The following is a 26,087-nucleotide window of genomic DNA, read 5'->3' on the forward strand; positions in this document are numbered from 1 at the left end:
GGGGGGTGTTCGGCTCATCCCTAATCAGGACCCCTCCAACGATAGTCCCGATCTCATCCTTCTGATATCTTCTTTCCCTGCACAGACCAACGTCCGCCACAGCAGGCAAGGGTAATTCCCTTACCCTTGGATGCCCCTCCACACCCGAAGCGCTCATTGTATACCATCCTGAAGGCCCAAAGCCCACATATCTATGCCTACCTCGTTTAAATGGACTCCATCTTTTTTCAAATATCTCCAGGTCTCAAATTCCAGCTCTAGGTGACGTATCGCCAGCCCTCCTTTCTGTACCATGAATTTGCTAACTGCCCTATTAATCTTTCTCCTGGCTCTATTAATACCTTCCACTGATCTGGCCATTCTCCATGTCCTACGCGCCACTATATCTGACCATACAACGACCATATCAGGAAATTGCTCCATCAAGCGATCAATATCTGATTTTATGTCCCGCGTAATGTCTAACATGGACCTAATCCCCAAATCATTGCCGCCCACATGTAATACTAACACATCAGGCGGTCTGTCCCTAGCTGCAAAACGCTGCACCTCAGGAACCAACCGGCTCCATAACATTCCCGGGACTCCAAACCATTTTATGTAGGCATCCTTTCTATCAAAACCCAACTGCCTACCCTCGTACCTCGCGTCCCCTCTCCGTGCCCCCCAGCAGACATAGGAATGGCCCATGATCCAGACCATCCCGGTCGCCGAACCTGAAATTAAAGAGGAAAAACAACATACACTGTAGTACAACCATCATTTTTTTTTAAAAACATACCCGGGCAGACTGAAGAGTCCTACCCACTTGATTACCTCACAAACCTACCACCAGGTGGGGCCTAACGTAAGACCTGAACCTGTTCGACTCCCACCGCCCAATCCTTTTCACCGCCTCCATATCCATCCCTTGCCTTGCTGCTTCTGTCGCTGCTCCTATCCTGAATGAGTGGGATGAAAAGGCTTTGCCATCCAAACCCAACTGCTCCAAGCATTTTCTAAATATAGCCCCAAACTGAAAACGTGACAATGGCGTTCCGTCCTCGTGTACCAAAAACGCGCCTAGCCCCGCCGGGCGAACCCGCCTGAAAACCCTTACTGCTTCCAATGGGCATAAAGGTGAACCCGGAATTGGAAACACCTGAACCAGTTTTCCCTTGCCTTCTTGATCCGTTTTTGATTTTTTAAACCACAAGGACAGCCTTCCCCCGCTGCACTCCACCTCCTGGCTCCCAATTCCCCCATGTACTTTCTTTGAAGGGCTGACCAGTTCCCCAATTCTAAATGCCCCAAAAAACGCCAACAAAAACGCGACTGTAAATAATTTTATCTCAAATTCCGATGAACACACCTCCCGCAACTTGGCTACAATACCCTTGAGAATCTCAAATGTCACGGGCTTCCTGGTATCCTTCCGAATCACCGATCGCCTGTAACCTTTTACGGCCCGTCTCACCCAGAAATCTTTTGTAAAATCAGGCTGCCCCTGTAGTTTGAACAAGAAGGCTAAACCTGACAGTTGCGTATTCACTACAGATGCAGACACCCCCTCCTCCATTTTCCTGGCTACGTAGTATAAAACGAGTGAACGTCCTGCTTGTCCACTCGGATCCTCACCCACCTCTTGTACGAACGCCAACCACTCTTTCCAGACCCTCGTGTAAGCTGACCACGTAGACCCACTTACCGACCGCTTTATCCATCCCGTGATGATTCCAACGCTATCCCCCACAACCATTCGGGACAAGGCACTCCTTGTTGCTCCGCGTCCGGCGCCAACTCTCGGAACCTGTCCCACTGGAAGCGAGATAATGCGTCAGCTATCACATTTTCTACTCCTGGCAGGTGGACAGCGTGAATGAAAACATTCAGCTGTAAGCATCTCAGCACCAAATGTTGAAGTAATCTAATAACCGGCGGGGAAGACGCCGTGTTCTTATTGATTACCTGCACTACCCCCAAATTGTCCCCATGGAAACGCACCTTCAGATCCCTGAAAGATGCTCCCCATAATTCCACTGCAAGCACTACTGGGAATAGTTCCAACAGCACCAAATTCTTCGTGAAACCCGCCGCTATCCAGGACTGTGGCCAGGGGCCTGCACTCCATTGTCCCTGGAAGAAAGCTCCGAACCCTGAGGACCCCGCTGCGTCCGTAAAGAGCTCCAGGTCAAAATTACTGACCGGTCCTGCCATCCACAGCGCTCTTCCATTGAATGACTCCAAAAAGGTCTGCCATACCCTCAGGTCGTCCCTATGTGCTTTGACCAAGCGTACAAAATGTCTCGGGGACTTAATGCCACTCGTACTAGCTGCCAGACGACGACTGAACACCCTCCCCATAGGTAAAATGCGACAGGCAAAATTGAGCTTGCCTAACACCGATTGCAATACGCGCAATTGCACTTTTCGCAATCCAATTAGCCGCGCAACCTCTGTTTTCAGGTCTGCCAACTTTGCCGCCGGCAACCTACATTCCATGGCCTCTGAATCCAGGACGATGCCTAGAAACGTAATCACCGTACAAGGTCCCTCAGTTTTGTCAGGCGCCAATGGAATGCCAAACCTGTCTGCTATGTGTTCCAGCGTTGCCAAGAGCACCGCGCAGATCCTCGACTCAGCTGGTCCTATGCATAGGAAGTCATCCAGGTAATGAATTATAGAATTCAAACCCGAAACCTCCCTTACCACCCACTCAACAAAAGAGCTGAATTGCTCAAATATCGCACATGATATAGAGCAACCCATCGGAAGGCATTGGTCTACATAGAACTCATCGTCCCATTGACATCCGAGCAGCCTAAAACTTTCAGGATGCACTGGTAACAGCCTAAAAGCCGATTCAATATCAACCTTAGCCAACAGTGCCCCTTTTCCGTACCGGCGCACCCACCCTACGGCTGCATCAAATGACGTATATGTCACAGAGCACGCTTCCTGATCTATGGCGTCATTAACCGACCCCCCTTTTGGAAAGGACAGGTGATGGATGAGCCTGAATTTATTGGGTTCCTTTTTCGGTACTACCCCCAGTGGGGACACCACCAGATCAGCCAACGGTGCCGACGAGAACGGCCCCGCCATCCTTCCCATTGCAACCTCCTTACGTAGTTTTTCACTAACCACGTCCGGGTGTTGCAAAGTGGACCGGAGATTGGGTGGAACGGGAGGAACTACCGCCAGTGAACAGGGGATCCGGAAACCTACGGAGAAACCTTCTTCCAATAATGTTGCCGCTTTCTTATCCGGATACCTACCGAGAAACGGCCGCATCCTTCCCACTCTCACCGGAGTCCTCCCTCTTGTGTCCAGTTTCCCCTGAGCGACCCTTAGCTTGTTTGAAGCATTTGGATGCTGAGTGGGCTCCATTGCACCCCGAACACTCATGCTTGAACCTACAAGAACTTCCGAACTTGCATGTTCCTGAGTTATACTGCCAGCACACCCCTTTTTTGTTTCCGGCCGACTGTCCCTGTGCTGAAGGTCCGCCGCCCCCCCCCTGAAAAAACTGGGTCGGTGCCCGCGCAGAGGTCATTAAACGCATCCTTAGGCTTATATCCTTGTGGTCCCAGCGTAGCTCTTTCCGTACTGCCCTCCGTTGCCGAAACTGCTCATCATACCTCAGCCACGCAGTCCCACCATAAACTCTATACGCTTCCCCAATAGAATCCTGATAACAAAACAGCGCCGAACAATGTTCAGGTTGTTTTTCCCCAATGACACTTGCCATTATGGCGAACGCCTGCAGCCAATTGGTAAATGTACGCGGGATTAACCTATATCTCCTTTTCTCTTCATCCTCCTTTTTGGAATCATCAGGCTTTACTCTATCTAAATTGAATTTTTCCAAAGGGAGTAGAGAAAAAATCTCCACATACTCACCTTTCCATAGCTTTTCTCTGACCTCCTGCTTCAGATGTGCTCCTAACGGCCCTTCATAACACACATATACTTCACATTTGGCTGCATCTGCAATTCTAATTATATCCTGCCTCGCCACCGTCTCACTGGCCACAGCCGTCTTACTTACCTCCGGAGCCACTACCGTATTTTCACCATCCTTGGCCGGCGCCGGGCCGGCCCCCGCGATCACCGGCGCCCGGCACCCCCCTGACCCTGCGTGTTCCCCTGATCCTGCTGCAGGTGGGACCCAAGCTGCCGCTGGCCCCACTGCTGTGTTGCCTGCCTGTTCAAACTTCCGTACTAGCTCTTTGATTCCTTCCAAGAAACCCAATAAGCCTGCAGCACCCAGGGGGTTCTCCCCCGTCCCTCCCCTTGATGTCCCTGGCCCAGACCCACTACTAGGCCCACTGCCCTCTTGCAAGTGTGTCTCAGGTGTAATAGGTGCTGACTTACCGGGCTGCATAGGTGACGCCCCATCAGCCGATCGTCTGCTGAACCACCTCTGCTGTCCTCCCCGAGCGGGGGGCTGCCTCTTCTTCTGACTCCGATCGCTCCTCCGAAAGGTTCAGCACCATGTCTTCCTCCTCTTCCGAAGAAAGCCTATCAGGCCCGCTGGCTGTTGCTGCTTCAGACATCCTCTCCCTCCTCTGCGCAGCGCGTCCGTGTGGCGACTTTTGGACAGCCTTACCAGGACCGGTGTGTGGAACCTCAGTCCTGGCGGCCTCCGCTCTGCCCCTTCTCTGCTCCCTCTGCTCCGGATCAGGCCGCTGTGGATCTCCTGCCGCTGAAGGCCCGGGGATCCCGACTGCCTTGCTCCTCTGTGTGTGACCCCGTTCCGTCTCTGGTAGCCTGGGGGAGGGGCCAGCGCGCGCGCGTTCGCCGGGCCTACTAGGCCTCGCTGAAGCCCTGTCCTTTCCCTGCCTCGCGCTGCCCGTTCTGCGCTCCCGGTCTGCGGTTCTTACCGGGCTGCTGCTGTTCGCACGCGCCGTACGTTTTGGGGGTGGGCCCGCTGCTGACACTCCGCGGCTCCCCCCCGACTGCCGCTGAGACTCACTGCGTTGCTCCGGCGAATATCGCTCCGGAGGTCTGGCCCTGCGGGCTCTAGTACCGCTCCTGCCCGCCAGCCCGGACGCTGCCTCTGTCCTCATGAGCGCTGTACCTAGCGCCGCCTGGAGCCACTCGGGACCCCGCACTGCTGCCTCCTCTCTGAGCTGGGCCAGAATTCTCTCCACCTCTGCCATGATGCTTCCCTCACTGAACTTTCCCCCATGCTTTGGTGACTCATCCCAGGCGGGGGCCCCCTTATCAATATTCCTACAGCCCCTCCCCCTCGGCTCTATACTCACCACCCCTAATCAGGGAAGTTAATTCCCTGTTAACCCTGTCATGCCCGCCCTACGCTTATTTGCTTGGTTGCTATTGCTCCGGGCTTTCTTTCTTTTCAGTTATCTAATCCAGTGTTTATCAACTCCAGTCCTCAAGGCGCACCAACAGGTCATTTTTTTAGGATTTCCCCCAGATGAAACGGCTATGGTAATTACTAAGACAATGAAACTGATCAAATTGCCTCCGCAAAATAATGAAAATCCTGAAAACATGACCTGTTGGTGCTCCTTGAGGACTGGAGTTGAGAAGCACTGATCTAATCACATGCAAGGCAAATTCCTGTGGATTTGATTTAGTAAAACTGGATTGTGCAAAATCAGGTGCAGCTGTGCATGGTAGCCAATCAGCTTCTATTTTCAGCTTGTTCAATTAAGCTTTGACAAAAAACTAAAAAGCTGATCGGTTTCTATGCAGAGCTGCACCAGATTTTGCACTCTCCAGTTTTAGTAAATCAACCCCTGTGTTTGTATTTCTTTTACTCATTATTGGTTATTCAAAGTTGATATATCTTTATTCTATTAGCAAAAGTAAACATTCACTTGACAAGGTTAGTATTTACTACCCCTTTAGTAAATTAATCCCATAGCATGATTTGTCTCACATATAAAGACCACTTTCACACAGGTGCACCTTTGCAGTGCTTTTTCAGAGCATTAAAGCCAGGGAACTTAACCACAACCACCCTTACACACACACACCCACACACCCTCTAAACCGCATCAAATAGTGAGTGTGGTCAAATTTCACCACTAACAGTGGGAAGGCCTTAAAGGGGCATTAAATACCAGGAGTGCATTACGTACAGTGTAAGACTGCGGAGTTTTGGGGCGGGGGGGGTTTTCACAGAGTGCAGAGTTCAGGAGTGCACTACTTGCAGAGTTTGGGGGTGCTTTACATACATAGTGCCGAGTTCAGGGGTGCGCTACACATAGAGTGCCGAGTTCAGCCTTCTTCCACAACTGCTCACCTCTGCATCTCCCATCCACATTTCACTTTCACCCCTCTTCAGTTCTAATCTCTGCATGCAACCTCCCCTCCTTCTTAAAAGCTCCACCATCTTCCACATATCTTATTTTTGTTGCTGTATTAAACTGAAGCACCCAGCCAGCTCTAGTACCTTTCCGCACACTGTAGGTGGCACCTCCTCCCTCTCTTGCAGATCATTTAGTGGGGGTGTCAGCATCCACAATGACCCCCAGGCACTTGCATCTCCCTTGATCCCATCCTGCACTCTGTAGATCTGTTGGAGACAAGCTATCACTGGTAAACACAGAAGCTGGACTTCTGTGTTTCCAAGTAATAGTGGTGAGCAGGGAGCAGAGGGCCTGAGCCAGAGGTAGTGGAACTGAGTTCCACCAAGTTCCAGCTGAAAAAAAGCCCTGATTAAAGCCATTCCCAAATAAATCCTGTGTTAGTCCACTTTCACACTGAGGCGCTTTACAGGTGCTATAGCGCTAAAAGTGCCTGTGAAGCGCCTCTCCTGTCACTCCAGTGTGAAAGCCCAAAGGCTTTCACACTGGAGCGGTCCGCTTGCGGGACGTTAAAAAAAGTCCTGCAAGCAGCATCTTTGCAGCGCTTTAGGAGCAGTGTATATACCCAGAGGCGTTGCTATGGGGGTGCGGGGGGTGCGGCCCGCACCGGGTGACACCCACCAGAGGGGTGACACCGGGGCCGCCGTTAAACACTACTATAGATTGCCTCGGAGCGGTGCGAGCAGGGCATCCAGCAGTGCGGGGGAAGCTGCCTATAACACTCCCCCTTTAGGTTAAGCTGTCACTCGGAGATCTCCAATATCTCCGAGGCAGCCGAAGTTGGTGGGCGGAGCTGGGGGTGTGGCCGTGCCGCCTCCTCCACTCCTCCCACAGACTCCTTCACACTGGCTGATCCCGCAGCTGAAGGAGATAGTGTGCGGAGCTGGGGGTGTGGCCGCGCCGCCTCCTCCACTCCCTCCACTCCTCCCACAGACCCCTTCACACTGGCTGATCCCGCAGCTGAAGGAGATAGTGGGCGGAGCTGTGGGTGTGGCCGCGCCGCCTCCTCCACTCCTTCCACAGACCTCTTCACACTGGCTGATCCCGAAGTTCATCTGCAGGAATGAGGCATGCTGTAAGTTACTGCACAGCACACTCTCACTGCATAGAGTCCTAACCTGCCCTGTGACACCCCAACCTGCTCTATACTACCCCAACCTGCCCTGCGCCAGTCATCCAAACCTGCTCTATACCACCCCAACCTGACCTGTGTTACCCACACCTGCCCACCCCAACATGCCCTGTGCCACCCCAACCTGCCCTGTGCTACTCCAACCTGCCCTGTGCCACCCCAACCTGCCCTGTGCTACTCCAACCTGCCCTATAGCAGTCCAACCTGCCATGTGCCATCCTAACCTGCCCTGTACCACCCCAACTTGTCCTGTGCCATTTCAACCTGCCCTGTGCCACCCCAACCTGCCCTATACCACTTCAACCTGCCCTGTGCCACCCCATCTGCCCTATACCACTTCAACCTGCTCTGTACCACCCCAACCTGCCCTGTGCCACCCCAACCTGCCCTATACCACTTCAACCTGCCCTGTACCACCCCAACCTGCCCTGTGCCACCCCAACCTGCCCTATACCACTTCAACCTGCCCTGTACCACCCCAACCTGCCCTGTGCCACTTCAACCTGCCCTATACCACTTCAACCTGCCCTATACCACTCCAACCTGCCCTGTACCACCCTAACTTGTCCTGTGCCACTCCAACCTCCCCTATACCACCCCAACCTGCCTTGTACCACCCCAACCTGCCCTATACCACCCCAACCTGCCCTGTGCCACCCTAACCTGCCCTGTGCCACCCTAACCTGCCCTGTACCACCCCAACTTGTCCTGTGCCACTCCAACCTGCCCTGAGGAACCCCAACCTGCCCTATGCCACTCCAACCTGCCCTGTAACGCTCCAACCTGCCCTGTGCCATCCCAACCTGCCCTGTACCACCCCAACTTGCCTTTTACCACTCCAACCTGCCCTGTACCACCCCAACTTGCCTTTTACCACTCCAACCTGCCCTGTACCACCGCAACCTGCCCTGTACCACCCCAATCTGCCAATATACCACTCTAACCTTCCAATATACCACCACAACCTGCCCTATACCACTCCAACCTGCCCTGTGCCACCCTAACCTGCCCTGTACCACCCCAACTTGTCCTGTGCCATTTCAACCTGCCCTGTGCCACCCCAACCTGCCCTATACCACTTCAACCTGCCCTGTACCACCCCATCTGCCCTATACCACTTCAACCTGCCCTGTACCACCCCAACCTGCCCTGTGCCACCCCAACCTGCCCTATACCACTTCAACCTGCCCTGTGCCACCCCAGCCTGCCCTATACCACCCCAACCTGCCTTGTACCACCCCAACCTGCCCTATACCACCCCAACCTGCCCTATACCACTCCAACCTGCCCCGTGCCACCTTAACCTGCCCTGTACCACCCCAACTTGTCCTGTGCCACTCCAACCTGCCCTGAGCCACTCCAACCTGCCCTGAGCCACTCCAACCTGCCCTATGCCACTCCAACCTGCCCTGTGCCATCCCAACCTGCCCTGTACCACCCCAACTTGCCTTTTACCACTCCAACCTGCCCTGTACCACCCCAACTTGCCTTTTACCACTCCAACCTGCCCTGTACCACCCCAATCTGCCAATATATCACCCATACCTTCCAATATACCACCACAACCTGCCCTATACCACCCCAACCTGCCACTATACCACCCTATACTACCCTAACCTGCCACTATATCACCCTACACTATAATTTACAGGGGCCGGTTTGGGGTGCGTCCCATGACCGTGCGCTACATGCAGGGTGCTGGGCAGCCTAGACATGAGGGGGGTGACACCATGTTTTACCGCACCAGGTGACACCAACCCTAGTGACGCCACTGTATATACCGCTCCTAAAGTGCCTCTGTCCATTGAAATCAATGAGCAGTGCTGCTGTAACGCCTGCAAAGCACCTCAGTGTGAAACCCTTTTTCAGACGCTTAGTGGGGGTTAAAAGCGGTCCGCTGGGGGCCGAAAAGCGCTGTTAAAATGATGGTAAAGCGCATTACCGCTGACGCCCCCAACACCCCAGTGTGAAAGTGCCTTAACTGTGCACACTGCAGGTGCAAAGCATGCACAAAGTTCACACTGCAGGTGCAAAGCATGCACAAAGTGCACACTGCAGGTGCAAAGCATGCACAAAGTGCACACTGCACTTTGAAAAGCCCTGTATGCTGCATCTTTTATGCTGTTTTTTCGAAAGGGTGCCAAAAAGGAACCTTTCATTATAAGTGGGAAGATGGGAATGCATCAGTGTGAGAGACCTTAGGCTGCACAAAAGCACATCAGTGTGAAAGGGCCCAAATAGTGAGGGGATAGTTTGTTGTCCTATGAGCAAAAAAAAATAATATCATTCTATTTGAATGAAATTGTAGTATTCATTTCTGTGAAACTTAGTTTTGCCACTACAGCAGCTGTCATCTACATGTGAAGCTAGTGAAATGTTATTTTTCCTGTTAAAATAAAGAATATCTGATTTGTGAGTACGGCCATTATATCCTTCAGAAAAAATTGACCCAGTATATTACATTTCATCTCCTTTATCTAAAGCTTTTAGCCCAGAACAATATGCAGTCTTTTTCAGGATGAAATTATGCCACCTTTGAGAATGAAATGGTAGAAATTCAGCACGTTATCTAATATCACCTTCAATGGAAAACTAATTTTGGTCTCTAAACTTAATTTTAAATTGACATAATTGAACTAAAGAGTCCGTATAATATGATTTTTGTGCCTAGGAACACAATGTGATAGATCAAGCTAATTATATAAGAGGTACACCTATTTATGGAAAAACACTCATATATAGTGGGGTCGGAAAGTATACAGACCCCCTTAAATTTTTCACTATTTGTTATATTGCAGCCATTTGCTAAAATAATTTAAGTTCATTTTTTTTCCTCATTAATGTACACACAGCACCCCATATTGAAAGAAAAACACAGAATTGTTGACATTTTTGCAGATTTATTAAAAAAGAAAAACTGAAATATCACATGGCCCTAAGTATTCAGACCCTTTGCTCAGTATTTAGTAGAAGCACCTTTTGATCTAATACAGCCACAAGTCTTTTTGGGAAAGTTGCAACAAGTTTTTCACACCTGGATTTGGGGATTCTCTGCCATTCCTCCTTGCAGATCCTCTCTAGTTCTGTCAGGTTGAATGGTAAATGTTGATGGACAGCCATTTTTAGGTCTCTTGGCCCAGTCTGAGGTCCTGAGCACTCTGGAGAAGGTTTTCGTTCAGGATATCCCTGTACTTGGCCACATTCATCTTTCCCTTGATTGCAACCAGTCATTCTGTCCCTGCAGCTGAAAAACACCCCCACAGCATGATGCTGCCACCACCATGCTTCACTGTTGGGACTGTATTGGACAGGTGATGAGCAGTGCCTGGTATTCTCCACACATACCGCTTAGAATTAAGGCCAAAAAGTTCTATCTTGGTCTCATCAGACCAGAGAATCTTATTTCTCACCATCTTTGAGTCCTTCAGGTGATTTTTAGCAAACTCCATGCGGGCTTTCATGTGTCTTGCACTGAGGAGAGGCTTCCTGTTGGGCCACTCTGCCATAAAGCCCCGACTGGTGGAGGGCTGCAGTGGTTGACTTTCTACAACTTTCTCCCATCTTCCGACTGCATCTCTGGAGCTCAGCCACAGTGATCTTTGGGATCTTCTTTACCTCTCTCACCAAGGCTCTTTTCCCCTGATAGCTCAGTTTGGCCCAGGAGGTGAGCGCAGCAGTCATCAGACTATTTCTCCTTTTTCGGGCGCATGTAGAAAAAGCCATCCCGCACATTGCTCTGCTAGTTAATTAGTCCCGGCTGCCGCTGCCCACTGCCTTCCCCGGTGGAGTGATACAACGAGGCTCCGCCTTCCGTTTTCAGGTGCCGACTGCCAAGACTGAGGTGAGGTGACAGACGGCTCAGTGGATTAGAGGGAGCAAGAACCTGGGGGACAGCGTAGCTGCACCTCCATTGCAGAGTGAGTGGAGAACAGAGGATAGAATCCTCACTGTCTCACTTGGGCTTACACACAGCATAGCAGCAGGTCATGATTATAGGCATTATGATACTCAGGCAGGCAGCACAGTCAGCATGTGTTCTGTCAAGGATCTGTCACAGTGTGTCATATTGTTGTTTGGTGCTGACTTTGTTATGCCTGTACTGGGTTAAAGTTTGTAATATACAGTACAGGCATAAATTAACAAAGTCAGCACCCAAAAGCCATGTGACACTGTGACAGATCCATGACAGAGCACATGCTGACTGTGCTGCCTGCGCAATTTTCATAATGCTGATAATCATAAAATACAGTGTGATGTTACTTTACACTTGCATTTGGGGGGGCAGTAAACATGTGCCCCCCAACCACCCCCCTTAACCACTTCCTGTCCATCAACATACTGGTACATTGCTTGATTGGAAGGGTGATATCTTGGTCATCGCTGCAGCAATGATCAAGATATCATTTTTTAGCCTCGACAAGTTTGCACAAAGTAAAAGTAATCCTAGTGGCTAAGAAACCCCTGGATTACTTTTACAGGCAGTGAAAGGGGGTTCCACCACCATCCCGCCATCACCTTTACTGGGCTCTCCCGTGCCATCAGAGGTCCCATTAAGGATGTGAGCAGTAACATCCAGTTCCTGGGACACAGTATGCGTGCATATGTAAACATGGACAAATCTTAAGGGGTTGGATCAGGGAAGGAGCCTAGGATGGGGTCAAGGGCGAGGTTAAAAGGGGCCCTGTCAGGTAAACTGTACGGGGCCCCATGATTTCTAACAGTGGCCCTGTGCTTACCGCTGTCATCCGATGTCCCGCCTCCTTTGATAGATGTCTCACTGGTCCAATGCCGGGACACGTGACATCTAACAAAGGAGGCGGGACATCAGGTGACAGCGGTCGCCAGGTTTCACAGCGGGAGTTACCCAATCTGTGTGATCCAGTGACTATCCCCCCATGCACTGATCAGGCTGTATGGAGGGGGCACTCTTGTGAGGCTGCATGGAGTGGCCACTCTAGTGAGGGGGCACTCTGGTGAGGCTGCAAGCAGGGGGCACTCTGGTGAGGCTGCATGGAGGGGGCACTGTGGTGAGGCTGCATGGAGGGGGCACTCTGGTGAGGCTGCATTGAGGGGCACACTGGTAAAGCTGTATTGAGGGGCACTGTTGAGGCTGCATTAAGGGGCACTGGTGAGACTGCATTGATGGGCACTGATCAGGATGCATTCATGGGCACTGGTGAAGCTGCATTCATGGGCACTAGTGAGGCTGCACTGATTTTGCACTGCTGAGTCTGTGCTGATTGGCACTGGTGAGGCTGCATTGAGAGGCACTGGAGAGGCTGCATTGATGGGTACTGATAAGGGCTTTTTCTAACATAGACACTCAAATGGGCACAGAGAGGACCCGCACACGCAGGCAACGTCATTATGTGTTGTGCCACATGTCTCCGTGCACAGGGCCTGCTGCAAACCTTCTAGATTTACAGTCCCGGATAGGGGAAAGGTCACCACTTCCCTCCAAGCACCTCTCTCACCTCGGCAAACAGTGCCCAAAATGGTGAAAGAGGAGAGGACACACCAGCCAGGGTGCCAGCCAGCCACCCACCCACAGCAGCGCCAGGGTGCGTGCCACCCAACCACCCACGGTGACCCACCCACAGCAAGGCCAGGGTGCCAGCCACCCACTCACGGTGACCCACCCACAGCAGAGCCAGGGTGCCAGCTAGCCACCCACGGTGACCCACCCAAACCAGGGAGCCAGCCAACCACAGAGGACATGGGAACCAGCTAGCCACAGAGGATGCAGGAACCAGCCACAGCTATAGTACCCATAGTTAAGGTAAGAGGAGCTCTACACAGTGCCAATTTTATTTCTACTTTGTGAGAGGTTGCGGCAGGGGTGAGAGTCATGGCACAAGGAGGGGGTCCTGTGAGGACCAGATTGAATGAAGGTGTTCACTGTACACTCTGTTAGAAAGAGGCCCCCCTCCAGGTCCCATTATACTCCTTTGTAGTCTCTAATAGGTCCTGGAGGGGGGTCTCTCTCTCTAACAGAGACTCTCTAATGGACACTGTTAGAGAGAGACCCCCCTCCAGGTCCCATTAAATAAAAGGCAGAAGTTGTACTTTGTGCAAAATGTAGGGGCGAGGTCAGGGGCAGGCCATGGGCGGGGTTAGGGGGCGGGTCATGGGCGGGGCCTGACAGGGGGCCCTTGCTTTATTTGGTCCGGGGGCCCTAAGTGTTGTCAGTCCGCCCCTGTGTAAGGTCTTATATAGACAGATGTGTGGCTTTCCTAATCAAGTCCAATCAGTATAATCAAACACAGCTGGACTCAAATGAAGGTGTAGAATCATCTCAAGGATGATCAGAAGAAATGGACAGCATCTGAGTTAAATATATGAGTGTCACAGAAAAGGTTCTGAATACTTAGGACCATGTGATATTTCAGTTTTTTTTTTTAATAAATCTGCAAAAATGTCAATTCTGTGTTTTTCTGTCAATATGGGGTGCTGTGTGTACATTAATGAGGAAAAAAAAATGAACTTAAATTATTTTAGCAAATGGCTGCAATATAACAAAGAGTGAAAAATTTAAGGGGGTCTGAATACTTTCTGTCCCCACTGTAGATAAAATGTTATTAAAACTATAACATGTATATCTGCTGGGAAAAGGCCACAATTTGCATAGCCTAAAGAGGAGCTAAACTGAATTCTGACTGCACAGAATCAGTGCAGTTTCAGGAAAGGTACAACTTTTTATGAGAAATAGGATACATACAGGATCCCTTGCCTTGCACAGCTAATTTAGGTGCAAACCTTTATTTTAACATCACACAGTGTGGCGCATTTACCCTGTATAATGCTTCAGAGAGAAAAAAAATCTCCCTTGCCATTCCTGTAACTGCTCAAGATTAGGGATGAGCTTCGTGTTCGAGTCGAACCCATGTTCGACTCGAACATCGGCTGTTCGATCGTTCGCCGAATTGCGAACGTTATGGGCCGTTCGCGCTAAATTCGTGTGGCGCGTCACGGCCCATAATTCACTGCGGCATCGCAGTGCATTGCTGGCTGATGATTGGCCAAGCATGCACTATGACCCGCATGCTTGGCCAATCACAGCGCTGTCAGTAGAGAGAGCTGTAATTGGCCAAAGCCAGGGTGGCTTTGGCCAATTATGGCTCAGGGGATTTAGTACACACCCCACACTATATAAGGCCGCCTGCACGGCGGCCCTGTGTAGTGTGTGTTCCGGTGTGCTGAGAGATAGAGAGAGAGAGAGACAGTGTCATTTGATTTGAGTTAGATAGATTAGGCAGAACAGTCAGTCAGTTAGCTGCACTTACAGTGTATTGTGTATATATATGCATCCCAGGTGTTGCATATATATATATACACTGTATTCAGTTTAGCTAGATCCGTTCCTGTTATCTTCTATCTAGACTATTTACATTTAATGCAGTGCGTCCTGCTCACAGTGTTCAGCTAGATCCGTTCCTGCTATTTACATTTAGTGCAGTGCGTCCTGCTCACAGTGTTCAGCTAGATCCGTTCCTGTTATCTTTTAGACTATTTACATTTAGTGCAGTGCGTCCTGCTCACAGTGTTCAGCTAGATCCGTTCCTGCTATTTACATTTAGTGCAGTGCGTCCTGCTCACAGTGTTCAGCTAGATCCGTTCCTGCTATTTACATTTAGTGCAGTGCGTCTTGCTCACAGTGTTCAGCTAGATCCGTTCCTGTTATCTTCTAGACTATTTACATTTAGTGCAGTGCGTCCTGCTCACAGTGTTCAGCTAGATCCGTTCCTGCAATTTACATTTAGTGCAGTGCGTCCTGCTCACAGTGTTCAGCTAGATCCGTTCCTGCTATTTACATTTAGTGCAGTGCGTCCTGCTCACAGTGTTCAGCTAGATCCGTTCCTGCTATTTACATTTAGTGCAGTGCGTCCTGCTCACAGTGTTCAGCTAAATCCGTTCCTGCTATTTACATTTAGTGCAGTGCGTCCTGCTCACAGTGTTCAGCTAGATCCGTTCCTGCTATTTACATTTAGTGCAGTGCGTCCTGCGCACAGTGTTCAGCTAGAGCCGTTCCTGCTATTTACATTTAGTGCAGTGCGTCCTGCTCACAGTGTTCAGCTAGATCCGTTCCTGTTATCTTCTAGACTATTTACATTTAGTGCAGTGCGTCCTGCTCACAGTGTTCAGCTAGATCCATTCCTGCTATTTACATTTAGTGCAGTGCGTCCTGCTCACAGTGTTCAGCTAGATCCGTTCCTGTTATCTTCTAGACTATTTACATTTAGTGCAGTGCGTCCTGCTCACAGTGTTCAGCTAGATCCGTTCCTGTTATCTTCTAGACTATTTACATTTAGTGCAGTGCGTCCTGCTCACAGTGTTCAGCTAGATCCGTTCCTGTTATCTTCTAGACTATTTACATTTAGTGCAGTGCGTCCTGCTCACAGTGTTCAGCTAGATCCGTTCCTGTTATCTTCTAGACTATTTACATTTAGTGCAGTGCGTCCTGCTCACAGTGTTCAGCTAGATCCGTTCCTGTTATCTTCTAGACTATTTACATTTAGTGCAGTGCGTCCTGCTCACAGTGTTCAGCTAGATCCGTTCCTGTTATCTTCCTACTGACAGGCAGGCTTGTCTGGTTACAGTATATAAAGCTACCTGAAGAAAATTACAGGTGTTCTATTTGATCCTATTAGTACCACGGTCAGGCAGCTAGACTATTTACATTTAGTACAGTGCGTCCTGCTCACAGTGTTCAGCTAGATCCGTTCCTGTTATCTTCCTACTGACAGGCAGGCTTGTCTGGTTACAGTATATAAAGCTACTTGAAGAAAATTACAGGTGTTCTATCCCAGCTTAGTGCAGCTACAGGCCATTAGTATGTCTGGAAGGCCAAGAAGGAGAGGCAGACAGTCACAAGCCAATAAGAGAGGGCAAGCAGGCTCTGTGTCTAGTGCTGGTCGTGGAGACGGTGCATCCTCATCAGCACGTGGCCATGGGACACGCTTGGCCTTTTTTTCGGCAGCTGGCCATGTTGAGCCGCAACATGCGGAAGACTTGGTCGAGTGGATGACCAAGCCGTCCTCATCCTCCTCATCCTCTCTCACCCATGCCCAGGGTGCTTTGTCTGGCAAAGCAGCGGCCTCTTCCCTCAGCTCAATGTCATCAGTGACTCCTTCCCTAGCTCCACCATGTCCTCATGAGGATTCCCTCGAACTGTTTGACCACAGTGTTGGGTACATGCTCCAGGAGGATGCCCAGCGTTTGGAAGGCTCTGATGACGATACTGAGCTCGATGAAGGCAGTAACATGAGCGTGGACAGAGGGGGTGCCCAAGAAGGACAGCAATCTGGCAGTCATGCTCCCCCTGCTGCAGCATACTGCCAGGTTTGCTCCAGTGATGAGGAGGGAGGGGATGATGAGGTCACTGACTCAACGTGGGTGCCTGATAGGAGAGAGGAGGAGGAGGAGGAGGAGGAGGAGGAGGCGGCAGCACATCACCAACGAGGCAGGATGCCCTCCAGGGGCCAGCCTAAGGGCAGCACATTGACTGCATCACACCCCAAAGCTCCACATGTGCAGGGCGCTGCAGTCTCTGCGCGTTATTCAAAAAGTTCTTTGGTGTGGGCCTTTTTTGAGACGAGTGCATCAGATCGCACCGCTGCTATTTGCAACATATGTCTCAAGCGTATCTCGCGTGGCCAAAATATCTCCCGCTTGGGTACCACATGCTTGACCAGACATATGTTGACCTGCCATGCAGTTCGTTGGCAAGCGTATCTAAAAGACCCACACCAAAGAACAAAGAGGATCTCTCCTTGCTCCTCATCAGCTGAGATTTACAACCCCACTAGACCTTCAGTCCTCTCTGAGACCTGCAGTGAGAGGAATGAAGGTGTAGAATTAGGTGTGTCACAGCCAAGTACTTGTGGGCAATCTGCTTTTGGTACACCGACGTCAGATTGTACCAGGCAAATTTCCCTGCCCCAGCTGCTGCACCGCCGAAAGAAGTTTGCTCCCAGCCATCCACATGCCCAGCGGTTGAATGCTAGCTTGGCAAAATTGCTAGCACTTCAACTGCTGCCTTTTCAGTTGGTAGACTCTGCCCCCTTCCGTGAGTTTGTGGAATGTGCGGTTCCTCAGTGGCAGGTACCCAAACGCCACTTTTTCTCACGGAAGGCGATTCCGGCTCTCTACCGGCATGTGGAAGGCAATGTCCATGCCTCGCTGGACAGGGCGGTCAGCGGTAAGGTGCATATTACCGCTGACTCATGGTCCAGCAGGCATGGACAGGGACGTTACCTAAGTTTCACGGCGCATTGGGTGACTCTGCTGGCAGCTGGGAAGGATGCAGGACAAGGTGCAGTAGTGTTGGAGGTTGTTCCGCCACCACGCCTCCAAAATGCTGATTGTGACACACCTCTCTCCTCCACCCCCTCCTCTTCTTCTTCCTCCATGGCCTCTTCCTCGGAACCAGCGGTGCTCCGTAGGCGTTCAAGGGGCTACGCAAGTACGCAGGCCAAAAGATGCCATGCGGTGCTTGAGCTGGTGTGCTTGGGGGACAGGAGCCACACTGGGGCAGAGGTTCTGTCAGCTCTGCAGGGGCAGGTTCAGAGGTGGTTGACGCCACGCCAACTTAAGGCAGGAATGGTGGTTTGCGACAATGGCACCAACCTCCTCTCTGCCCTCCGACAGGGACAAATGACCCATGTGCCCTGTTTGGCTCACGTCCTTAACTTGGTGGTGCAGCGGTTCTTGGGCAGGTACCCGGGCTTACAGGATGTCCTGAGGCAGGCCAGGAAAGTCTGTGTGCATTTCCGCCGGTCATATAATGCCAGTGCTCGGCTGACGGACCTCCAAAAGGAGTTTAACCTGCCCAAGAACCGCCTAATCTGTGACATGCCCACCAGGTGGAACTCAACGTTGGCCATGCTGCAGCGGCTGCACACGCAGCAGAGGGCCATCAATGAGTACCTGTGCGACTATGGCACCAGGACAGGGTCAGGGGAGCTTGGTTTTTTTTCCCCACGCCAGTGGGCCATGATCAGGGATGCATGCACTGTCCTGTCACCATTCGAGGAGGCCACGAGGATGGTGAGCAGTGACAGTGCATGCATCAGTGACACTGTCCCCCTTGTCCACCTGTTGGAGCACACGCTGCGTGGAATAATGGACAGGGCACTTGAGGCAGAACAGAGGCAGGAAGAGGAGGACTTCCTTAGCTCTCAAGGCCCCCTTTATCCAGACAGTGTTCCTGCGTGCCCGCCGATCACACAGGAAGAGGACGAGGAGGAAGAGGAGGAGGAGGAAGATTGTGTCAGTATGGAGGTGGAGCCTGGCACTCAGCATCAGCAGCAGTCTTTAAGGGATCAGTCCCAAGAAACACATGGACTTGTACGTGGCTGGGAGGAGGTGGCTGCGGACCATGTCGTTCTTAGTGACCCAGAGGACTCCGGACCGAATGCCTCAGCAAACCTACGCTGCATGGCCTCCCTGATCCTGCAAAGCCTGCGTAAGGATCCTCGTATTCGTGGTATCAAGGAGAAGGACCAATACTGGCTGGCAACCCTCCTTGATCCACGTTACAAGGGTAAGGTTGCGGACCTTATCTTGCCATCGCAGAGGGAGCAGAGGATGAAACATCTTCGGGAGGCCTTGCAGAAAGGTCTGTGCAACGCGTTCCCAGAGACTGGGAGGTTACAAACTCCTGTTTCTGGACAACGTGTTGCTGAGGCTTCGGTCAGTCAAAGAAGGAGCGGTGGAGAAGGTGGCCGTCTGACCGATGCGTTCAGACAATTTTTTGGTCCGCAGCCCCAAGGTATGATCGGTTCCAGCAACCATCGCCAGCGTCTGTTTTACATGGTGCAGGAATACCTAGGGGCAAGATCAGACTTGGACACCTTTCCCACCGAAAATCCTCTGGGTTACTGGGTCTTGAGGATGGATCACTGGCCAGAGCTTGCACAGTATGCAATTGAGCTACTGGCCTGTCCTGCATCCAGCGTTCTTTCGGAACGCACATTCAGTGCTGCTGGAGGCGTGGTAACCGATCACAGGGTGCGTCTGTCCACCGACTCGGTCGATCGGCTGACCTTCATAAAAATGAATGAGTCTTGGATCACCACCAGCTACCAAGCACCTGATGCTGATGTAACCGAATAATTTTTTTTGAAATCTCAGATCCCTTCAAAGACTGCCTATGCTGATGCTGAGTGACTATCCCTGAGTAATTATCCTCTTCCTCCTCAATCATCACGCTGATAGCTTGTAAGAACATTTTTGGTTCTGGGCGCCACCACCAGTGCCTAAGGCACAATTTTTCAGCCCCTGTTTAACAGGGGCGTGTAATTACAATTTTTGATGTAATACTTTGCAGCAGGGCTCGTTCCTGCATTCCAACTAGAGTGTCTGTGAGGGGTTGCAGTGTTGTGGCACCAGCACCAGTGCCTAGGGCCCAATTTTTCTGCCCCTGTCTAACAGGGGCGTGTAATTACAATTTTTGATGCAATACTTTGCAGCAGGGCTCGTTCCTGCGTTCCAACTAGAGTGTCTGTGAGGGGTTGCAGTGTTGTGGCACCAGCACCAGTGCCTAAGGCCCAATTTTTCTGCCCCTGTCTAACAGGGGCGTGTAATTACAATTTTTGATGCAATACTTTGCAGCAGGGCTCGTTCCTGCGTTCCAACTAGAGTGTCTGTGAGGGGTTGCAGTGTTGTGGCACCAGCACCAGTGCCTAAGGCCCAATTTTTCTGCCCCTGTCTAACAGGGGCGTGTAATTACAATTTTTGAAGCAATAATTTGCAGCAGGGCTCGTTCCTGCGTTCCAACTAGAGTGTCTGTGAGGGGTTGCAGTGTTGTGGCACCAGCACCAGTGCCTAAGGCCTAATTTTTCAGCTCCTGTTCAACAGGGGCATGTAATTACAATTCTTGATCTAATATTTCACAGCAGGGCCCTGTGAGGGCTTACAGTGTTGTGGCCACAGCAACACCTAAGGCCCAAATTTCTGCTGAGTATATAGGGCAGGACCCTACTTTCAAACATCTAACTTACAAACGACTCCTACTTGCAAACGGAAGGAGACAACAGGAAGTGAGATGAAATCTACCCCTAGGAAGGGAAATTCTCTCCTGTAAGAGTTAATATGGGAAAACAAGTTCTCCTTTCCACTGATGCTTTCCAATCCTTGTTCCACAAAAAAACCCAAATTTTCAAAAAACATTTTTCATTGGGACAAAAAAGTGAGGTGAAATCTTCTGAAGAGGAGGAAAGACAGCAAAACAAATGTCACAGGGGTGATAACCCTTCCCTATGTTTTCCAAAAAGCTTAGAAAAGATTTTTTGGCTGGAGCTAAACACGTTAAAAATGTTCAAAATTACAAACAGATTCTACTTAACAACAAACCTACAGTCCCTGTCTTGTTTGCACCGCCTGTATACTGCTGTTCAGAGTATATAGGGCCTGGTGGCCCCACACCTTTCCTTATTTTAATTTGGGTGCGGGGTTCCCCTTAATATCCATACAAGACCCAAAGGGACTGGTAATGGACTGGGGGGTACCCATGCCGTTTGTCTCACTGATTTTCATCCATATTGCCATGACCCGACATGACATTAAACCCGCAAGCAGTTTTAAATGAGATTTTTTCCTTTAAAAATGACATTTGGTGCAGGGACTGTTCTAAACATGGGAAACACGCGTCACTTTACAGGCATACTATAGACACCCCCCAGGTACGATATTTAAAGGAATATTTCACTTTTTTTTTTTTACTTTAAGCATCATTAAAATCACTGCTCCCGAAAAAACGGCCGTTTTTAAAAGTTTTTTTTGCATTGATACATGTCCCCTGGGGTAGGACCCGGGTCCCCAAACCCTTTTTAGGACAATACCATGCAAATTAGCCTTTAAAATGAGCACTTTTGATTTCGAACGTTCGAGTCCCATAGACGTCAATGGGGTTCTAACGTTCGTGCGAACTTTCGGTCCGTTCGCGGGTTCTGGTGCGAACCGAACCGGGGGGTGTTCGGCTCATCCCTACTCAAGATCAAGAAGATAGCAAAGGAATCACTAAATGGTGGACCGCGGTCCTGACTCAGGCCGAGTGGTAGTCCTATCGGGACTGCTGCAACCCCAAATAGAAAGCTGGGTGTCCTCTCCCTCCCGCCAGCAGCTTGTGATATGAAGGAAGGACTGGGATGTAAAGGGTGGACTATAATATGGGGAGGGGGGAGTGTGATATGAAAGGAGGAATATGATGTAAGGGAGGGGAGCTATAAAATGGGGGGGGGTGATATGAAGGGAGAACTATGATGTAAGGAGGAGGGCTATAATATGGGGAGAGGGGAATGTGATCTGAAAGGAGGACTGTAATGTAAGGTGGGTGAGCTATAATATGGGGAGGTTGAAATGTGATATAAAGTGAGGACTGTGATGTAAGGGTGGTGGTGGGCGGTGATATGAAAATGAGGACACTGATGTAAAGTGGGACTGTGATGTAAAAGGGAGACTAAGGACACTGATTTGCAGAGGGAACTGTGATATATAGGGGGAACTGTGATGTGTGTTGGGACTGTGATGTGTAGGGGAAACTGGGATATATACTGGGGACTGTGATGTGTAGGGGAAACTGGGATGAACTGTATATTGGGGACTGTGATGTGCAGGGTGAGCTGTGATGTATATTGGGGATTGTGATGTGTAGGGGGAACTGTGATGCCTGTTGGGACTGTGATGTGTAGGGGGAACTGTGATGCCTGTTGGGACTGTGATGTGTAGGGGAAACTGGGATGTATATTGGGGACTGTGATGTGTAGGGGGAGCTGTGATGTATATTGGGGACTGTGATGTGTAGGGGGAGCTGTGATGTATATTGGGGACTGTGATGTGTAGGGGGGACTGTGATGCATGTTGGGACTTTGATGTGTAGGGGAAACTGGGATGTATATTGGGGACTGTGATGTGTAGGGGGAGCTGTGATGTATATTGGGGACTGTGATGTGTAGGGGGAGCTGTGATGTATATTGGGGACTGTGATGTGTAGGGGGGACTGTGATGCATGTTGGGACTGTGATGTGTAGGGGAAACTGGGATGTATATTTGGGACTGTGATGTGTAGGGGAAACTGGGATGTATATTGGGGACTGTGATGTGTAGGGGAAACTGGGATATATATTGGGGACTGTGATGTGTAGGAGGAGCTGTGATGTATTTTGGGGACTGTGATGTGTAGGGGGGGTTGTGATGTATATTGGGGACTGGGATGTGAAGGGGGAAACTGGGACGTATATTGGGGACTGTGATGTGTAGGGGGAGCTGTGATGTGTATTGGGGAGTGTGATGTGTAGGGGAAACTGGGAAAATGTAGCACAGACATGGAGATTCAGGCCTCTGCTGAAAGAAATTTTTACTGACCATACCTTTGAGAATTTTAATTCAATACCTCTGGCTTAATAATATTGTTTTGGATCCTGCCAATTTTTACATTTCTGTTAACTTCCCTTTCTTGGCTGACACTACCTTTGTGTGTGCCCATGGAGGTGCAGTGTTGTCACCCTATAACATGCACCTCTGCTGCAGTACACTGCAGTCTGATGTGCCAGTGCACATGTAACTTGACAGCTTCTTGATTGAATAAATGCAGGTGCAGTATCAGGACTGCTCCCAGCTCAGGTAAGTTGGACAATGTTTAAAAAATCCAGTCGGTGGTCCAAACGTCAATGGCACCTCTTGTGTATTTAAAAAAGCATTAGGGTCATCTGGTTTATCATACAGCGAATTGCTGTATTTCACCATAAAAAAGGAGTTTTGTGGCTTTAAATTGCCACTTTCTCAGTTGAAGTTGAAGGTGATACCCTGATTAACCTGATGTGCTGTGCTGCCAAGTTGAAACAGTGGAAGAGAAAGAGAGCCTTTCAGGAAGGTTGTCTGTATTTACCCTACAGGGTCACCACAACCTCAGCAGATGTAAATTACTTCTGGAGAAATGATTGTGTGGTAAAGGGCCACATTTTTGCATGTGCATTTGCATGTCTGTCATTAATACATTATATTGGCCAGAAATTTGGCTATTTAAATGGATTAACACAGGATTTCGGGGATGCGCTTAAATGCGTCTAGTGTTAAGGTATGTTTAGGTGCTTTTGAGCGTTTTTTTTTTTTCTCCTGAACACACATGTTTTTTTGGGTTTTTTTCTGCCTCTAAATGCTCTTGCCTCTAAACTCATATGTGTGCATGGACACGTAGGTTAACATGGAGGGGAGTTAAGAGGCAAAAAAAAGCTGTTTGTCTGTAAAAGTAGTGTTTTTCTTGTCAAATTTGTTTATTGAATTCTAACAATTAGTATACATAATTACATATGGTGGCAGCAAAAAAAAAAGATCACATATATGGTAATAATATTGAGTTGTAGTTCCAACATAAACTAAAAGTAGTTTAAATTAAACTATTTTAGCATGGATCTAACTACTCAAAAGATTGCATCATACATTGTATAAGAGAGGATAAAACCAACTTATACCTCTGATAAAAAAAAAAAGGTCTTAATTATTATCAAGAGTATAGTTTTTAAATTAAAAAAAAAAAAGAAACAATTTATTATAGAATCTAAAATATTATACTACATATTGGAACTATGTACAATTGGTATAATGATAACCAAGGAAATAAAAGTTCTGCTACCAGAACTATAAAGAGTAAATTGAAAGAGGAGAGAATAGGGGGAAAAAGTAGAAGAGAGAAAGAAAATAAAAGAAAAAGTAATCTTAGGTAGGAGAAAAAATAGATAGGGAAGAAAGAAATGAGAGGTAGTAGGGGTCCCCACGGGGTAGTACATGGTGATAAACACATACCATGAATGCCGAGAATGGAAGTATAAATTGAGATTACCAAGGTCTTAATAGGGAAGCATCAAAATTGGAAGGCAAAAAGTGAGTCACCCGGGGATTCCATATATTCTCAAAGTTGGATTTTTTATCTTGAGTTATAGCCTCTGTTTTGGCATGGATCATTGCTTGATTGACTCTATTTTTATTTTCAGCAATTATTAAGGTTGGGGATTTCCAAGATTTGGCAATTGTTTGTTTTGCGGCTGTAGTGATCTGTAAGAGGAGTTTGAATTGGCGGTAGGAGAGAGTGGCCGGTTTTAAGTTTAAAAGTGCTATTGTAGGATCACGATTGATAGGGATTTCAAACAGTGTTGAAATCATGAGAAATACATCTTTCCAGAAATGTTTTGCTACCGGGCGATCCCACCAACTATGAAGATGTGATCCAAGATCACCACAACCACGAAAAAAAGATGGGGAAAAATTTGGAGCATATTTTGCAATTCTGACAGGGACCAAATACCACCATGTGAGTACTTTGTAATTTGTCTCTAAGGCAGCTATGTTTTGTGAGGATGACTTAGTTGTGATCCAAATCTTATCCCAATTGGCTGCTTCCAACGAAAACCCAAGATCCTTCTCCCACTTAGCCACATATGATGGTGGGTCGGAGTTGGGTTTAGTAATAAATTGTAAAGCACTGCGTAAACTGTTGGCGCTGTTTAATTCCTGTATAATTATAATAATAAGATGAGTGTAAAGAGTTGAAATAAGTCACTTAGACCCCTTTCAAACTGAGCCACCCTGGGCGTCATCGGTAAAGTGGCGCTATTTTTAGCTCAGCTTTAGCGGCATTTTAGCAGCACTATTCGGCTATATGCCAAAAAGGGGTTAAATCCACATGCAAAATACTGCTGCAGCGGCGCTTTTCCAGCGGTATCACAGCGCTGCCCCATTGTTTTCAATGGGTAGTAGTGGTGGAGGAGCGGTGTAGGAGCGTTGTATTCAGCACTCCTACACCGCTGCAAAGAAGCTGCTGGCAAAACTTTTTGTGACGCCCTGCCAGTGCAGTGCCCCAGTGTGAAAGCACTCGGGCTTTCATGCTGGGTTTGCAGCTGAGGCTTTTTTCAGGCGCTTTACAGGCGCTATTTTTAGCGCTGTAGCACCTGAAAAACACCTCACTGTGAAAGGGGTCTTAGTGTGTGGGTCACGTTTAAATATATTTTCAAAGCACGTTAATTTATCTAAATTAATTCCTCCTTGTATATAGGGCATAAAAAATGTTTAATCTGAAGATATCGAAAGAGCTCTGGATTAGGAAGTTTGTTACTTTCACATAAGTCAGGGAAAGTTTTGAATGAAGTAGAGGATGCTAATTCACAGAGTTGAGTTAAATTAGTGGAGGTCCATGCTTTAAAAGATTTAGGGGAAGACCAAGCAGGATAGAAAAGTGATTTTTTAAGAAATGATAAAAGAGGAAAAGTAGTGTTTTTAAACTTAAGCATGCATGGGGCCTTTTTCAGTGGACATTCACCCCAAGGGTCTGCATCTGACCTTTTTGTGGCTGAACCCTTCGGATCCCCTTCGACCACCAAACTCCTGTTCCCAGCTCTGCCTACACGTTATGGCCACATTACTGGGCAACAAAATGCACCTACAGTGCGCACAGCTTGGAAAGTCAGCTTAAGAACTTGCAACAAATATGTGCATAGTGCAAGGCAAACAAATATCAAGTACATTTAGAAGATCATTAAACATTATCTATATTAATTAAATATTCTATGCATATATTACTTTTTACCAGGAATTTGATTATACTTTAATTATGATATTGATACTACACCCAAATATTAAGAAAT

Source organism: Aquarana catesbeiana, linkage group LG08 (assembly GCF_042186555.1).
Source record: "Aquarana catesbeiana isolate 2022-GZ linkage group LG08, ASM4218655v1, whole genome shotgun sequence".
Classification (NCBI taxonomy): domain Eukaryota; kingdom Metazoa; phylum Chordata; class Amphibia; order Anura; family Ranidae; genus Aquarana; species Aquarana catesbeiana.